The sequence below is a fragment of the Nicotiana sylvestris genome, chromosome 6 (assembly GCF_000393655.2).
Source record: "Nicotiana sylvestris chromosome 6, ASM39365v2, whole genome shotgun sequence".
Lineage (NCBI taxonomy): Eukaryota > Viridiplantae > Streptophyta > Magnoliopsida > Solanales > Solanaceae > Nicotiana > Nicotiana sylvestris.
Window position 1 is genome coordinate 141,007,837 of NC_091062.1, and position 16,980 is coordinate 141,024,816.

Here is a 16,980-nt window from a genome sequence, read left to right on the forward strand (position 1 = left end):
GATCTAAGACATACTTGGTGAAGAGAATCTTGTTTCAAAATTTATTCAATAGTGCGAAGATCCTATGCGTATCCACACCGAGACCAATCCTTGCTATCAACTCTTTGATCAACGAAACCTAGGAACAAATTGAAAGAAATTATGTACTGAACATTTTCTAAAAAATTTCAGCAAGGAAGAACAAAGAAAACTATTTTCTTGTCAAGAAAGTATTTCTCTTAGAATTTCGTACGGTGCAATCAACTTGTGATTTTTGACTCTAACTACTTCTCATTGTTCACAAGTATGTGTGTATATATATAAAACGTAAACATTTTTCTAATGGGTATGTCCAAGACGGAGGCTTCAAAAATTGTGGCTACTTTTTGTCTTTCAGAGTTCATTCAAATTGAACTTCTCAGAAGCCTCCTTTTTGGAAAAAGAATCAAATCCCATACTAATTAGTCCAATTGTGATAGCTGCACGTTTGTTAATCCAAAATTGACTTTCACGTCCCTTTGAAACCATTCAAATTGGATTATATGAATAAACTAATATTATAACCTTTATATAGATCAATATCAATTTATTATATATACCACCTATATATATATATTTTAACTAAGAGATATCATTTCAATTTTCTATTCCAAATAGAAAATTTTAATTTGTCCACATTATTGATTATATCCTCTACGCTAGCAAAGAATATAATAGTATTTCATTTGGACTAATAACTAAATTTATTTGACTAATTAAATTCTTTAATTTAATTATCAAATAATAAAGTAATTAATCCTTTAGCAAAGATCAGAACACTCGTTAGTGTGTGACCCCATAGGTTCAATACTAAGCCGGTAGTAAATTGATCACATCAATATACTAATCAAAGGTGGCGTCTAGCAACACTCCGTAACGACCGGATAACATGAAGTATACAATTTACTCTCAAGAACCTGGAGAAGAATGATATATTAATTCCTTCTGTCCTTATAGCTCTGGGCCACCTAGGATATGGTTCAACTGTCAAATCCTAATAGGCGACCAACTTTGTGTTCATGTCAAATATAATCAACCATTGAATAACCTAAGAAACTCTTTTCTTCTTTCATGCAATCGCCCTGGCCAAGGTCTTGATTTGGTCGGCTATGATTCATGATAATATGGAGCTTAAACTCATTACCAAGAGTTGACAGATTCCATCTTCATCAATCACTAATTCTTCAAGTATTTAATCATACCCAATATCCTTTCAACTATCGTCGTAGGGCCATAGGTGTCTAGCATCAAAGTACAATAAATAACTTATCAATTACTATGATGATATCAGGTCAAAGGAAGCTCTTACATTACATTCTTCCAGAGAATATTTCATTGACAGTTTATGGTAATTCTAACCATTAGGAATTATCCAATGAGTCGGTTCAATGATCATATCTCTATATGCATCATCTATCTATGTGATTTATTTAATGAGATCAACTAATCTTTATCCCATAAAGACAATCACATAGATATTGATCCAACCGGATTATTAATGTCCAAATTAATAATCCTATGATCAAGAATAAAATTTAGATTAAATATAAGAAACTTCACTCTCATTATCATGATCTCAATCACAATGACAAGTCTCAAATTTAATCAAGGACCTTATCAAATTAATCAAGCAATTAATAATAATGATAAAAGAATATTAAATTCCATATATATTTTATATGAAATAACATTCATGAAAAATATGTTCAAATCATGATTAGATCTAGGGCATATCTAATATATCCTTAACAATATCTCACTTGCACTAGAGCCAATTGCTCTTGTACTTCATTCCCAATTTCCACTTGTGCTTGTCAAACTCCTTTGCTCCAAGAGCTTTAGTGAATGGGTCTGCAACATTTTCCTTTTCATCAACTTTTTGAATCTTGACATCGCCACGTTCAATGATTTCTCTTATTAAGTGATACCTTCGCAGAACGTGTTTGGATTTTTGGTGTGATCTTGGTTCTTTTGGTTGAGCAATGGCTCCAGTATTGTCACACAATAATGGAACTGCACCCTCTATTGAAGGAACCACACCAAGTTCAGTTAAGAACTTTTTCATCCATACAGCTTCCTTAGCTGCTTCACTAGCTGCTCTATATTCTGCTTCAGTCACTAAATTAGCTACTGTAGCTTGTTTGGAACTTTTCCAACTCACTGCACCACCATTTAAGGTGAATACATAACCAGAAATAAATTTGCTATAATCTCTATTTGAAGAGAAGCTTGCATCAGTATAACCTTCAAGTTTCAACTCAAAATCTCCATACATGAGGAATTGGTCTTTAGTTCTTCTTAAGTACTTAAGAATGGTCTTGACCACCTTCCAATGTTCCTCACCAGGATTTGCCTGATATCGGCTAGTCACTCCTAGTGCATAAGCCACATCGGGATGTGTACATGTCATGGTATACATGATAGCTCCCACTGCACTAGCGTATGGAACCCTACTCATGCGTTCTCGCTCTTCAGGTGTTTTAGGACAATCCTCCCTACTGAAAGTAATTCCAGTGTCTATCGGTAGATACCCTATTTTGGAATTATCTATGTTATACCTTTTCAAAATGGTATCAATTTACAAAGACTGGGAAAGTCCAAGTAGCTTCCTAGATCTATCTCTATAGATCTTTATTCCCAATATATAAGCTGCTTCTCCCAAGTCTTTCATGGAGAACTGTTCAGATAGCCAAATCTTGGTACTTTGCAGTGCTGGTATATCATTCCCTATGAGAAATATATCATCAACATATAACACTAAGAATATAATTGTGCTCCCACTAACCTTTTTGTACACACAAGGTTCTTCTTCGCATCTAACAAAATTGAACTTTTCAATTGTCTTGTTAAAGCGAATACTCCAACTTCGAGAAGCTTGCTTTAGTCCATAAATGGATATTTATAGCTTGCAAATTTTATTATGATCAGACAGAGATGTGAAACCTTCAGGTTGTGTCATAGACACATCCTCTTCTAGCTCACCATTAAGGAAAGTTGTTTTCACATCCATTTGCCATATTTCATAATCATAGTATGCCGCTATAGCAAGTAGAATCCGAATTGATTTGAGCATTGCCACGGGAGAGAAAATCTCATCATAGTCGATGCCTTCCTTTTGACGATATCCATTGGCAACAAGACGAGCTTTGTAGGTCTCCACCTTTCCGTCTGCTCCAATCTTTTTCTAAAAAACTCATTTACAACCTATAGGTTTTATATCCTTTGAAGGTTCAACTAAAGTCCATACTTTATTTTCCTTCATAGATTCTATTTCGGATTCCATGGCCTTTTGCCATCTCTGATAGTCAGAACTTTGTATAGCCTCTTCATAGGTCTTAGGGTCATCATCATTATGATTAGCCATACTTGATGCATCATCTTGTACCATTAGATTTAATCTAGTTGGTACATGATGTTCTCGGGTAGACCTTCTAAGAGGTACATGTACAACTTGTTCCCCTTGTGCTGGATTTAATTGTTGTTCAATTTGGTTTGGAACCGGTTCATTAACCTGTTCTTCAACTACATTTAGTTTTTGAACTTCATCCATTGAAGATGACAACTTCCTTGGCAACTTCAAAATATCCAATAAAGGTTCTTCAACTTGGGTCTCTTGATCTTTATTTGTTGGTTCATTAGCTTCTTGAACTTCATCAAATTCTATTTCTCCACTATAATTTCCTTCCAAAAGAAATTCCCTTTCCAAAAAGGTTGCTCCTCTAGCCACAAACACTTTATGGTCAGAGGGGTGATAGAAATAATATCCCATTGTTTCTTTGGGATACCCAACGAGCCTACACTTATCAGATCTTGAGTCAAGCTTATCAGACTGCATTCTCTTAACATAAGCTGGACAACCCCAAACTTTAATATGTTTAAGGTTAGGCTTACATCCTTTCCATATCTCATATGGTGTTGTAGAGACTGACTTAGTGGGAACTTTATTTAGTAAGTATGTTGTTGCTTCCAAAGCATATCCCCATAAATTTATTGGAAGATCAGTGAACCTCATCATAGATCTCACCATATCTAATAAGGTTTGATTTCTCCTTTCAGACACACCATTATGTTGTGGTGTTCCTGGAGGTGTCCACTGTGAGAGAATTCCATTCTCTTTGAGATACTTGGTAAAATCTTCACTAATATATTCTCCACTTCTATCAGATCTTAGTACCTTGATACTTTTACCTGTCTGTTTCTCAACTTCACTACGAAACCTTTTGAACATTTCAAAAGATTCAGATTTGTATTTCATAAGATACACAAATCCATATCTTGACATATCATTAGTGAAAGTGATGAAGTAAGAATATCCACCTCTAGCTTGAATTTTCATGGGCCCACAAACATCTGTATGAATTAGTCCCAATAATTCAGTAGCTCTTTCTCCACTTCCAGTAAATGGAGATTTGGTCATTTTTCCTTTGAGACAAGATTCACAAGTTGGATATGATTCAAAATCATATTTATCAAGGTACCCTTCCTTGTACAACTTGTTAATTCTTTTCTCTCCAATACGACCAAGCGTACAATGCCAAAGGTATGTATGATTTACTTGATCATCTCTTTTTCTCTTAAGACTTGAAACATGCATAATTGAATTAGCATTCACATTAGGTAAGACATAAACATCATGTTGGAGATAGCCATTCACATATAAATTATCACCATAATAAATAGAGCAAATACCATTACCTATATTTATGTGAAAACCACATTTATCTAACATAGAAGCTGAAATTATGTTCGAAACAAATTTAGGAACGTAATAACAATCATCCAACATAAGTACTTTGCCCGTAGGATTATTAAAGAAATTGACCCTACAACTATGACCGCAACTTTTGCACCATTTTCAACTTGTAGATTAGTTTCTCCTTTCTTCAACCTTCTACTTATTTGGAACCCTTACAACATACCCTACAACTATGACCGCAACTTTTGCACCATTTTCAACTTGTAGATTAGTTTCTCCTTTCTTCAACCTTCTACTTATTTGGAACCCTTACAACATATTGCAGATGTTATAACCACTGCCAGTATCTAATACCCACAATGAAACATCAGTAGTAGTTAAAGAAACTTTGAAAACATTTTCCAATTGAGTCTTACCTTGTTTCTTATCATTTAGAGTTGCAAGATACTCCGGGTAGTTTCTCTTCCAATGTCCTATCTTCTTACAATGAAAACATTCAGCATCAGATTGGTCAGTTTTGCCTGTCTTGCCTTTGGGTTTGGTCACACCACCCTTAGGCGTAGTAGATTTCTTCTTGGGTTTATATAACGACACGACCAATCGTTTTGAGCTTCTGCACTTCACTCGCCAGTTCTCGGGCATGACTTGCCCCGTGTGGTGTATTATGACAGGTAAATCGTTGGTATTGGGTTTCAGGTTAATTAGAATGAATTTGGAAGAACAGTCTCAATTGAAAGCTTAAAATTTGAAAGGTTTGACCAAGATTTGACTTGTGTGTATTTGATCTTAGATTGGAATTTTTATGGTTTGGTTAGCTCCTTTAGGTGATTTGGTACTTAGGAGCGTGATCGGAATGGATTTTGGAAGTCCGTGGAAGGTTTAGGCTTGAATTGGCGAAATTGAGATTTCGACGTTTTCCGGTGGATAGGTGAGATTTTGATATCGGGGTCAGAATGGAATTCCAGAAATGGGAGTATGTCTGTTGTGACATTTGTGATGTGTGTGCAAAATTTCAGGTCATTCGGACGAGATTTGATAGACTTTTTGATCGAAAGCATAATTTAAGAGTTCTTGAAGTTCTTAGGCTTGAATCCTATGTTAAATTGGTGATTTGATGTTGTTGTGAGAGTTCCGAAGTTTTTAACAAGTTTGAACGATATCATGGGATGTGTTGGTACAAATGGTTTGAAGTCCCGGGGTTACCGGGTAGGTTCCGAGATATTTTAGGCCGAAAATCATAGTTGTAGCAGGTCTAGAAGGGTTGCAGGCCTCGGAACCCACCAGCGCGGTACGCAAAAAAAAGAAGTGCATCCGCGGTAGGTGCTGCGCGGACCACACAAAATGAAGTGCGTCCGTGGTAGGTGCTATGCGGACCGCACAAAATGCAGTGCGGCCGCGGTGGGGAACATTTCACTGGTCCTATTTCGTAAGCTTATATCTTTTGATCTACAAATAATTTTGAGATGATTCAAGAATGAAAGTTGTAGACCTTCGTGTCTAGTTTTCAGAAAGATGAAGATATCGCAATTTGGACATCTGTAGCAAATGTTATGGCCAAAATACTAAAGCCTATCACTGCAGATGAAAACTTGTGCGGCCGCAATCGTTTTTGTGCGAACCACACTGGTTTTGTGCGGACCGCGGTCGTTTTTGTGCGGTCCGCAGAGGTGAAAATCTGTGAGGTACTCTATAAATACAAGGTTTTGGATTTTATTTAATATTTTGACCTAGAGAGCTCGGATTTTGGTAATTTTTCGAAGGTTTTTCAAGAAATTCATCGGGATAAGTGATTCTAACTCAGATTTGGCTAGAGTACATGAATCTATCATTGAATTCATCATTTAATTCGTGATTTGGGATGGAATTTGGGAAGAAAATTTGTGGAATCTTCCAAAAATATAAAATGATGATTTGAAGGACCAAATGGTACCAGAATTGGATAATTTTGGTATGGTTAGACTCGTGAGGGTATGAGAATTTTGAAAATCTAAATTTTAACTGATTCCGAGACGTGGGCCCGGGGCTCGGGATTTGGTAATTTCGAGAATTGTGTTATATTTTGATTGTTTTCGCTTGGACTTTGTTCCCTTAGCATATTTTGACGTCCACGTTCTGATTTTGGATAGATTCGACGTGCGTGGAGGCTGATTTGAGGGGCAAAGGCGTCGCGAGCTAGAGATTTAGCCGGTTTGAGATGAGTAATGATTGTAAATGACGCTCTGAGGGTTTAAAATCATGTATTGTACATTGTTGTGCTATATTGAGGTGAGGCACACGCTTGATGACGAGCGTGGGGTCGTGCACTATTGGGAATTTTGACTTGGTCCGTCCAAATTGATAATTTTACCGTGCATTTGATTGAAAACTATTTGCTATCATCATTATTTGGGCTGAAAGCCATATTTGGCGCTAGTGCCAGCTATTTGAACCCTTCGAGGATTTTTGTTGATATTTCCTCACTATTTTAACTTTATACTTGAACTCAGTCATGTTATTTTCCACTGTTTTCCAAACTCAGCCATGTTTACTCTACTTTAACACTTGAAATGATATTTTAAATAATTTTTTGGGCTGAGTATTATGTTTTACTGTTGCTCGAGTGGCTTATGTGATTTTTGACTGAGTAAGGCCGAGGGCCTGTATTGTGAGGATACTTTTGGGTCGGGCTGCACGTCGCAGCAGTGCGATACTGATTATGATAATGAGGCCGAGGACCTGAGATTGTGCTCCACGAGATGGCTTGATATTGATATGAGGCCGAGAGCCTATTTATGATGCCACGAGATGGCTTGATATTGTGCTTGGGTCGTAAGGGGCCCCTCCCGGAGTCTATTCACCCCCAGTGAGTGCGGGTACCCATTGTGATGTGAGATATAGCCCGAGGGGCTGATATTGTTCTATGTGATAGCCCGAGAGGCTGGTATTGTTCTATGTGATTTGCTCGAGAGGCTAGTACCGTTCTATGTGATTGCTCGAGGGGTTGTTATTGTTCCGAGATATTGCCCAAGGGGCGGAGTTGTTGACATTGTGCCCGAGGGGCGAACCTTTATGTGTTTATCTTTCATATGTACTTGTCATTTACCTGTTAAACTATGGGAGCCCGAGGGGCGGATTTTGTGCTTATCTGCACTAACTGTTTTGCATTCATTTGCGTAACTGTTGAAAAAAAAAAGTCATTTTCAAAGAAGTTTAAACCGAGCTAAGATGTTTTAAGAGATTTGTTTTACAACTTTAGTGCTTTCTTACTGGTTTTTGAACTGCTTCTATACGACACCTTGATATGCTTTACGTGATTTCTTACCATTCAGACTTTAGTTATGATTATTACTCACTAAGTTGGAGTACTCACTTTATTCCCTGCACCTTGTGTGCAGATTTAGGTATTTATACACCCGGTAGTGGGTTTTGGCAGATCGGAGGCAGAGTCATCGGAGTTTAGTAATGTAGCTGCCGGCGTTCGCAGCACTGCTTTTCTCTCTCTTCATTCATTAGTCTGTATTTGTACACTCAAACTTTCAGTTGTATTTATACCCTAGTAGTTGCTCGTGACTTGTGACACCCCGATTAGGGCTGTGTTGGGTTGTACTTCCACACTTTATTGACATTATTCGCTACTTAGTATTGCTATATCATGTTTCAGACTGCTTTTATGTTATTTAACTGTTTAAAAAGTGAATTGGGTTTAATTGGCTGGCCTTGTATTCACGAGAGACGCCATCACGACCGGGTCCGAGTTTGGGTCATGACAAGTTGGTATCAAAGCCTAGGTTACATAGGTCTCACGAGTCATGAGCAGGTTTAGTAGAGTCTCATGGATCGGTATGGAGACGTCTGTATTTATCCTTGAGAGGTTGCAGAACCTTTAGGAAAACTTCACATTCTTGAATTATTATCGTGCGCCCTTTGATTAATCTTGAAATGTAACTCTTTGAATTCCTTCCACGCGTTCATGTGCGTGCATGAGCGCTCAGTATCAGATGTGCATCGATGGCTTGTGATTCCCCGATCAAGGGGTGAGACGTGATCTTTGTGAATTGATGTTGGGCCAGTCTGGCGGACTTGAGGCCGGATCTTTGCCTATAGCTTGAGCACTGAGGTACTAATTGTGTGAGCAAGTGTGTTTGAACTTATATGTTGGGTATGTCCCTATTAGTGGAAGTGACAGCTGGATGGCTATGTGATGAGTATGTTAGTACTGTGAGATGTATCCATATGATTAGAAGAGACGAGAAGGTCTGCTGGAGGATAGAAGAACTATTAGGTGCTTGATTTCCATCTTGATTCGAGGTATAGCCCCGAGTTATGGGCCTGTGAAGAATCTTTTCATGTTTCCCAGTTGGGAGTGAAGTAAATTTCATGTTGCGCTATGAGTTCAGACTTAGTAAGACTAAGTGACTGCGTAAAGTTTATGACGGTGAAAGGTATGCGGAAAAGTTAGTTCGAGGCGAAGCAGGTGGGTTATCTCCTACGGAGTGTTCGGAAGTTTGTGCGATCTTTATGTTGTATGATAGAAGATCTCATTTGCAAGTGAAAGATATGTGCTGTAATTTATATTGGGTCGCTTAAGAGAGTGAGTTTAACTATTGCGAGAGTAAATGCGAGATTTGCAGAAGATTTAAGGTACCTGATGATCTTTGTTTTCCCAAGCTTACAAAGGATTTGAGTTTAACCTCACTATGGTATTATGGCAGCAATAGAGTATATGCGTTATGAGTTATTGAGTGTGTTTTGATCTATGGCTTCGGGCCAAGTGGGAGAGTCTGCTATTGATTAGTTGATTTCACGTTTATGTGCTATGTTGGTCCCAGTTCGAGGCGTTCGGGCGAATCAGTTATGGCCTACAGAGATTGAGACCGAGGATGGCTCGAGTAAAGGAAAAATTCTTAACAAAGGACATAATATGCTTCATAGGTGTGTGAGAATCACGGAATGTCTTGAGTTGTTGTTGGTAAAGGATGCTTGGTGCATAGAGCATGAAGTTGCTTGGTTGTAATGGAATGATGTCACATTCCGCGGTGTCGGAGTGCTAATGAGGCACAGGTTGATTGGTTCGTTTGATCAGACTAATTGTAGTTTGAGTAGAGTGAATAACTCGTGGGAGTGGTTCTAATGTGTTCAAGATTCTACATGTAACAATAGGGTAAGTTAAAGTTGTATATGTGGTTAGAGACTGAGTTTTCATTGGAAGATGTCAAGACTTATGGTGTTTTCTATATTAATTGTGGGATTCTATGTATCAGTATTAGGAAGGTAATGGTTCCAGATTCGCATGAAGTCCCTTCGGGGTAGGTATTTTGAACGTGGTGCTTTAGGAAACATTTATGAGAGTACTCAGTGGCTTATAAGCCTTAGACAATGTGGTTTTATGCTTGGGTCTTGTGTGGTAAGTCTGGGTTGAGGAATTGTGGCACTACAGCAAGAAGGGATATCAAGTTGAAGGTAAATCAGAAGGAAACTCGAATAGATGGGATAGCTAGGTAGTAGGCCGGATCGTTATGGTAAGGATATGATTGGTTCCTTGGGTGTGTATGGGGTAATGAGTTCCTACAGGTATTTCGTGGCAATGCTCTTAGGTTTTGATGGCTTGCGTAGCTTGGTCGACTTAGAAGGATTCAGTCCTGGCAGGTCTGGTTTGTGCAAGGGGAACTCGGAGAGTTCTTGATAGTTTCTACCTCGGTTGGAGATGTATATTTTCTATGGGCATGAGGAGCATGAGATGCATAGTGATTTCTTTCTAGATGGGATCAATGGAAAGTTCTTGACTAGTGGAGTACGTAGATGTTTGTGGCTCGGAAGGGAGATGAATTTCTCATGTTATCCTATGATGTTATGGTATATGCGGTATGTTGTGGAGGATAGAGATTTGCATGTGTAAGGTTACGGTTCAGTTTTGAACGGAAAGTCATAAAATTCTTAGGCAGCACGGGCAGTTTCAGATGATTAGAGAAATGAGCTTCAGATGATTAGGGGGATGATCTCCAGATGATTAAGGAAATGGTATTGCTAAATAGGAGTTATTTGACGAGGGTATATGTTTCAGAAAAGGCAATGCGATTATGTTGATGGTACTTCGGTAGAATTGCGGTGCTTTCTTGTTAGATCGACTGTTGATATTCGAGTTTGCTTGGTAACACAGGGGAATTATAGAGTATCTTTCGTGGAATAATTGGGTAATTGAGGTGCAGTATGCATTCAGACGGCGAAATTGGGTGATTCATGTGCCATATGGATTTGGAGATAGGGAAGTTATCACATTCAGGCTATGTTATGGTTGTGAGTCATGTGTATCAGCACTGTTTAGTGACTATCGGGGTTTGGAGACCCGAGCAGATCTTTTGTTGCTTGTATGTTAGATTTGGATGTGATATTAGGTTCAGACTCGTTGTCTCTGTGTTGTGTCATCTTGGACTATTGCGCTAAGGCGGCGCTGGTGGCTATGTCGGGAATGCCACGGATTGAGTGCGAGGTTCGACGGATTATGTCCTAGTAGAGTGGTTTCATATTTCGAAGACCCAACGGATGGCTAGGAAGGATTGTCCTTCTTATTTGGGCTTTCATGATGAATGTCAGTGTAAAGGCTTCCACCATCGATTCAGTTCTGGTGGTGATGGACTTTTCGGATGTGTTTCTTGTGGCCGGGCATGTCGCCGGGTAAGGTGATTGATTTCGGTATTGATTTGATGCCGGGCACCATATCGTATGGCACCGACAGAGTTAAAGGAGTGGAAGGAGCATCTTTAAGATTTCCTTGATAAGGAGTTCGTTGGCAGGCCAATGTGGATGTGTGTTCTAACTTGAGTCGTCTTGGTTGGCTCCGAAATGTATTGTTAAGGTATGTGTTGATTCAATTGTTATTGAGAATATTAGTAATCCGGGGAGATCTATGAGTTACCTTTCCGTGTTGTGAGGCATTATGATTTGTTGGTTATAGGCACATATGGTGCGGTTCTATTGGGGTTTCATAATGGAAGTCGAGCGAGGAGAGTAACTGGGTACTACGCAGTGGATGGCGTATCGGTTATGTCCTTTCGGGTTATGCGGTTTTATGTATTTGCTTTACCATGGTTATGATGATTTACTTTGGTTCTAGACATCAATTGCGCTGGTCGTCAATTTCGAGCAGAGTGACTTGAGGTGTTTCATGTGGAGCAGTGTTTGGATAGGATCGCGCGTTGCAGCGAAGTTATGTGGAGGTATGACCTTGCGGGTTGGATTCGTGTGTTATGTTCCAGTGATGTGAGACGGGTTCTCAGCCTTGTGTTGTGGTGGTACTAGTGAGCTTGAGGTACAGCTCTTTCATTTGAGTCATTTTCATGATTTGAGTATGTTCGGACCGTTGCTTATTGGTGCGCGTATTATGCAAGTTGTGGCTTAGGCCTATATTGATGTGTCATGTCACCAGAGTGGTGTGTTGGATTAGAGGAGATCGTTAGAATCATTAATGAATATGAACGGATTCGATTTCAGCATGTTGGAAGGATAATATCGAGGTTCGGCTCGGAAATTTGCTTTGGTATTTGCATAAGGAGAAGTGGCTTCATGAATGATTGATCTGAGAAATGGTTATGGTTTAGTGCGTATTTCATTTATCGTTGGAAGTATATGAAAGTGTTGGAATGAGACTTTAGTTGATTAGAGGTTTTCTACCAGTATTCGGTTGTTGTGGGCAGCTGCTGTGAATAGAAGTTATCGCTACGAGCGTTTGTGTCACGATCCGGATTTTCCACCCTCAGGAGTCGTGATGGCGCCTACTAATGTGAGCTAGGCAAGCCAATCCTTAACAGCTTACTTCATTAACAAATCACTTCTTTTAACGATTATCAGTGATAACATGAAAACAACGGAATTTAATAAATGTACGGAAGACTTAAATTAAGGAAACTGAACAATAATACGGAAATCATCATATGCCTCTATCCAAGAACTGGTGTCACATTACTCACGAACTTCTAAGAGTACTAAATACAACCGTTTGAAAGAAAAATATAAATTATTTGTCTCGAATACATGAGATAACAGACTGAAATAAAGATAGAGGAAACGCCGGGCCTGCGGACGCTTGCAAGGCTACCTCGGTGTCTCACTGGACTGAAAGCTGGCTACTGCTGCTGTCTAAGACCTGGATCTGTGAAAAAGAGGACAGAGTGTAGTATCAGCACAACCGACCACATGCGCTGGTAAGTGTCTGGCCTAACCCCGGCGAGGTAGTGATGAGGCTAGGACCAGACTCCAGATAAACCTGTGCAGTTATATACTATATGGCAGAAAAGTAAACAGGTAATAAGCAATCAAAGCTGGGAAAGGGGAAACATGCTCCGGGGGTAGCAGATAAAACAGAATATCAAAGAATAGTAAGGAAACTACAACTTAATTTCAAACATGGATAAAGAGAAATAAGGCAACTTTCACTTTCAGTTTCATCTTGTTGCAGGCGTGCAACCCGATCCCATTTCATTATATCTTGTGGTAGGCGTACCACCCGCTCCCATTTCATTATATCTCGTGGTAGGCGTACCACCCGCTCCCATTTCATTATATCTCGTGGTAGGCGTACCACCCGCTCCCATTTCATTATATCTCGTGGTAGGCGTACCACCCGCTCCCATTTCATTATATCTCGTGGTAGGCGTACCACCCGCTCCCATTTTATTATATCTTGTGGTAGGCGTACCACCTGCTCCCATTTACATTTCATCACACAATCACAAGAAATCCCAACAAGTGAACATAAATAATATAATAACTTCCCGGCAAGGGAACACAACAATATTATAATTTTCCCGGCAAGGGAACAACAATATTGAATTAGTCATCCCGGCAAGGGAGAATCAGCTATAACCAATCTCAACTCAACTTGTACTCAGTTCAATTATTGAAAATGCTTAATCATCGAAGATCATTAAGTAAAGCACCCAAGTGTCATTTAATGCTAAGTGAACGAAGTCCAAGCGAAAACAATCAAATAATACCAAAAATCCTGAAATTGGCCAAACCCGACCATCAGGCCCACGCCTCGAAATTCAATAATTTTTACATGAATAGATTCCTCATCTCCCCACGAGTTCATACATATCAAAAGTTCTAAAATCCGACCTCAAATGGTCCTTCAAATCCTCAAGCAATGGTCAAAGTTTCCAAGCCCTAGTTTCCCCAATTTTAGCCCTTAAATTCCATTAATCATCGCTCTAATTCGTGAAATAATAGCATAGGAATGAGTTTTAGGTCCAAATTCCTTACCTCAATGAAGTTCCCTTGAAATCCCTCTTCAAAATCGTCCAAAAAGCTTCCAAGCCGAATTAGAAATGGTGAAAATAGCTCAAAATCGCGAAGGGCACAATTTATATCTTTTGCCCAGACATTTTCGCATCTGCGGCCCCTTTACCCGCTTCTGCGGTACAACATTTGTGGTCATTCATCCGTTTCTGTGAAAATCACTTACCCGGCCAAAACTCGAATCTGCAATCAACCTTCCGCACCTACACATTCATAAGTGCGGTCCCACAACCGCATCTACGGTCCCTGCCAACATCTCCAGATTCCACTTCTGCGACCTCCCTTATTGCACATGCGGTCCCCAATTCGCAGGTGCGGAAATACCAGAAGCAGCCAATTCAGCAACTGCAACAAAGTTTCAAACTCCCCGTCAACCATCCGAAATCACCCCGAGGCCCCCGGGACCTCAACCAAAGGGACCAACATATCCCAAAACCTTATTCGAACATGTACCAATCTTCCAAACACCTTAAACAATGTCAAATAAATCAAAACACATTGGATTCAAGCCTAAGTTTCCAAAATCTTCCGAATTTCGCTTTTGATCAAAAACCCAACCAAACCACGTCCGAATGACCTAAAAATTTTGCACACACGTCCCAAATAACACAACGGGACTACTGCAACTCTCAAAATTCCATTTTGACCCCTATATCAAAATCTCGCCTACCAACCGGAAATCGCCAAAATATCAACTTCGCCAATTCAAGCCTAAATCTACTCCGAACCTCCAAAACTCATTTTGATCGCGCTCCTAAGTCCCAAATCTCCCCCCAAAGCTAACTGAACCATCGAAACTCACATCCAAGCCCTCTAACACACATGTCAATATCCGGTTGACTTTTCCAACTTAAACTCACTCTAAAGAGGCTAAGTGTCTCAAACCCTAACAAATCCTTTCCGAACTCGATCCGACTAACCCGATACCACATAACAAGGATAAACAAAGCATAAAGAAGTAGAAATGGGGAAAATGAAGCGGTAACTCATGAGATGACTGGTCCGGTCATCACATTCTCCCCAACTTAAACAAACGTTCGTCCTCGAATGAGTCAAGAAACATACTTGAAGCCGCATCTCCCGCTCGGTCTCCTAGGTAGCCTCCTCCACGGGCCAACCTCTCCACTGCACTTTCAATGAAGCTATATCCTTTGACCTCAACATTTGAACCTGACGACCCAAAATAGTTACTGGCTCCATATCATAAGTCAAATCACCATCCAACTGAACCGTGCTAAAATCCAAAACATGAGACGGATCTCCAATACACTTCCGGAGCATAGAAACATGAAATACCGGATGCACACTCGACAAGCTAGGTGGCAAAGCAAGCTCATAATCCACCTCCCCAATCCTTCGAAGCACCTCAAAAGGCCTAATGAACCGAGGACTCAATTTCCCTTTCTTCCCAAATCTCATAACACCCTTCATAGGTGAAACCTTCAACAGAACCTTCTCGCCAACCATGTAGGACACATCCCGAACCTTCCTATCAGCATAGCTCTTCTGCCTCGACTGCGCTGTACGAAGCCTCTCCTGAATTACCTTCGCCTTTTCTAAAGCATCCTATACCAAGTCTATCACCAATAGCCTAGCCTCACCGGCCTCGAACCAACCAACTAGAGATCTACACTACCTCCCATACAAAGCCTCATATGGAGCCATCTGAATACTCGACTGGTAGCTGTTGTTATAAGCAAACTCTACAAGCGGTAGAAACTAGTCCCATGACACTCCAAAATCAATGACACAAGCACACAACATGTCTTCCAAATATCTGAATAGTGCACTCGGACTGCCCGTCCGTCTGAGGGTGAAAACCTGTGCTCAACTCAACATGAATACCCAACTCTCGCTGCACAGACCTCCAAAACTGCAAAGTAAACTAAGTGTCCCTATCTAAAATGATGGAAACTGGGACACCATGCAAACGAACAATCTCCCGGATATAGATCTCTGTCAACCGCTCTGAAGAATAGGTAGTACACACAGGAATGAAGTGCGCGGACTTGGTCAGCCGATCCACAATCACCCAAATAGCATCGAACTTCCTCAAAGTCCGTGGAAGTCCAACAACAAAGTCCAGAGTGATCCTCTCCCACTTCTACTCTGGAATATCTATCTGCTGAAGCAAGCCAACCGGTCTCTGATGCTCATATTTCACCTGCCGACAATTGAGACACCGAGCTACAAATCCCACAATGTCTTTCTTCATTCTTCTCCACCAATAATGATGTCTCAAATCCTGATACATCTTCGCGGCACTCGGATGAATGAAATACCACGAGCTATGGGCCTCCTCCAGAATCAACTCCCGAAGCTTATCCACATTGGGCATGCATATTCGACCTTGCATCCTCAACACCCCATCATCACCAATGGTCATATCTCTGGCATCATCATGCTGAACTCTGTCCTTTAGGACAAGCAAATCCGGATCATCATACTGGCGCTCACTAAAGGAAAATCGAGAAACCACATAAGCCAATACCCGATTAGGCTCCGAAACATCTAACCTTACGAACCGATTGGCCAAGGCCTGAACATCAACTGCAAGAGGTCTCTCCCCAACTGGGATATATGCCAAACTCCCCATACTCACCGCCTTTCGGCTCAAAGCATCGGCCACCACATTGGCCTTCCCCAGATGGTACATTATAGTAATATCATAATCCTTAAGCAACTCCAACCACCTCCGCTGCCTCAAATTGAGATCCTTCAGTTTGAACAAGTGTTGGAGGCTACGATGATCAGTAAACACCTCACAAGACACACCATACAGGTAGTGCCTCCAAATCTTCAACGGGAGAACTATGGCAGCCAACTCCAAATCATGAACGGGGTAGTTATTCTCATGGAGCTTCAACTGACGAGAAGCATAAGCAATAACTCTACCCTCCTGTATCAAAACACACCTAATACTCACTCTTGAAGCATCACAATACACGATATATGACCCTGAAGCTGATGGCAAAACTAACGCTGGAGTTGTG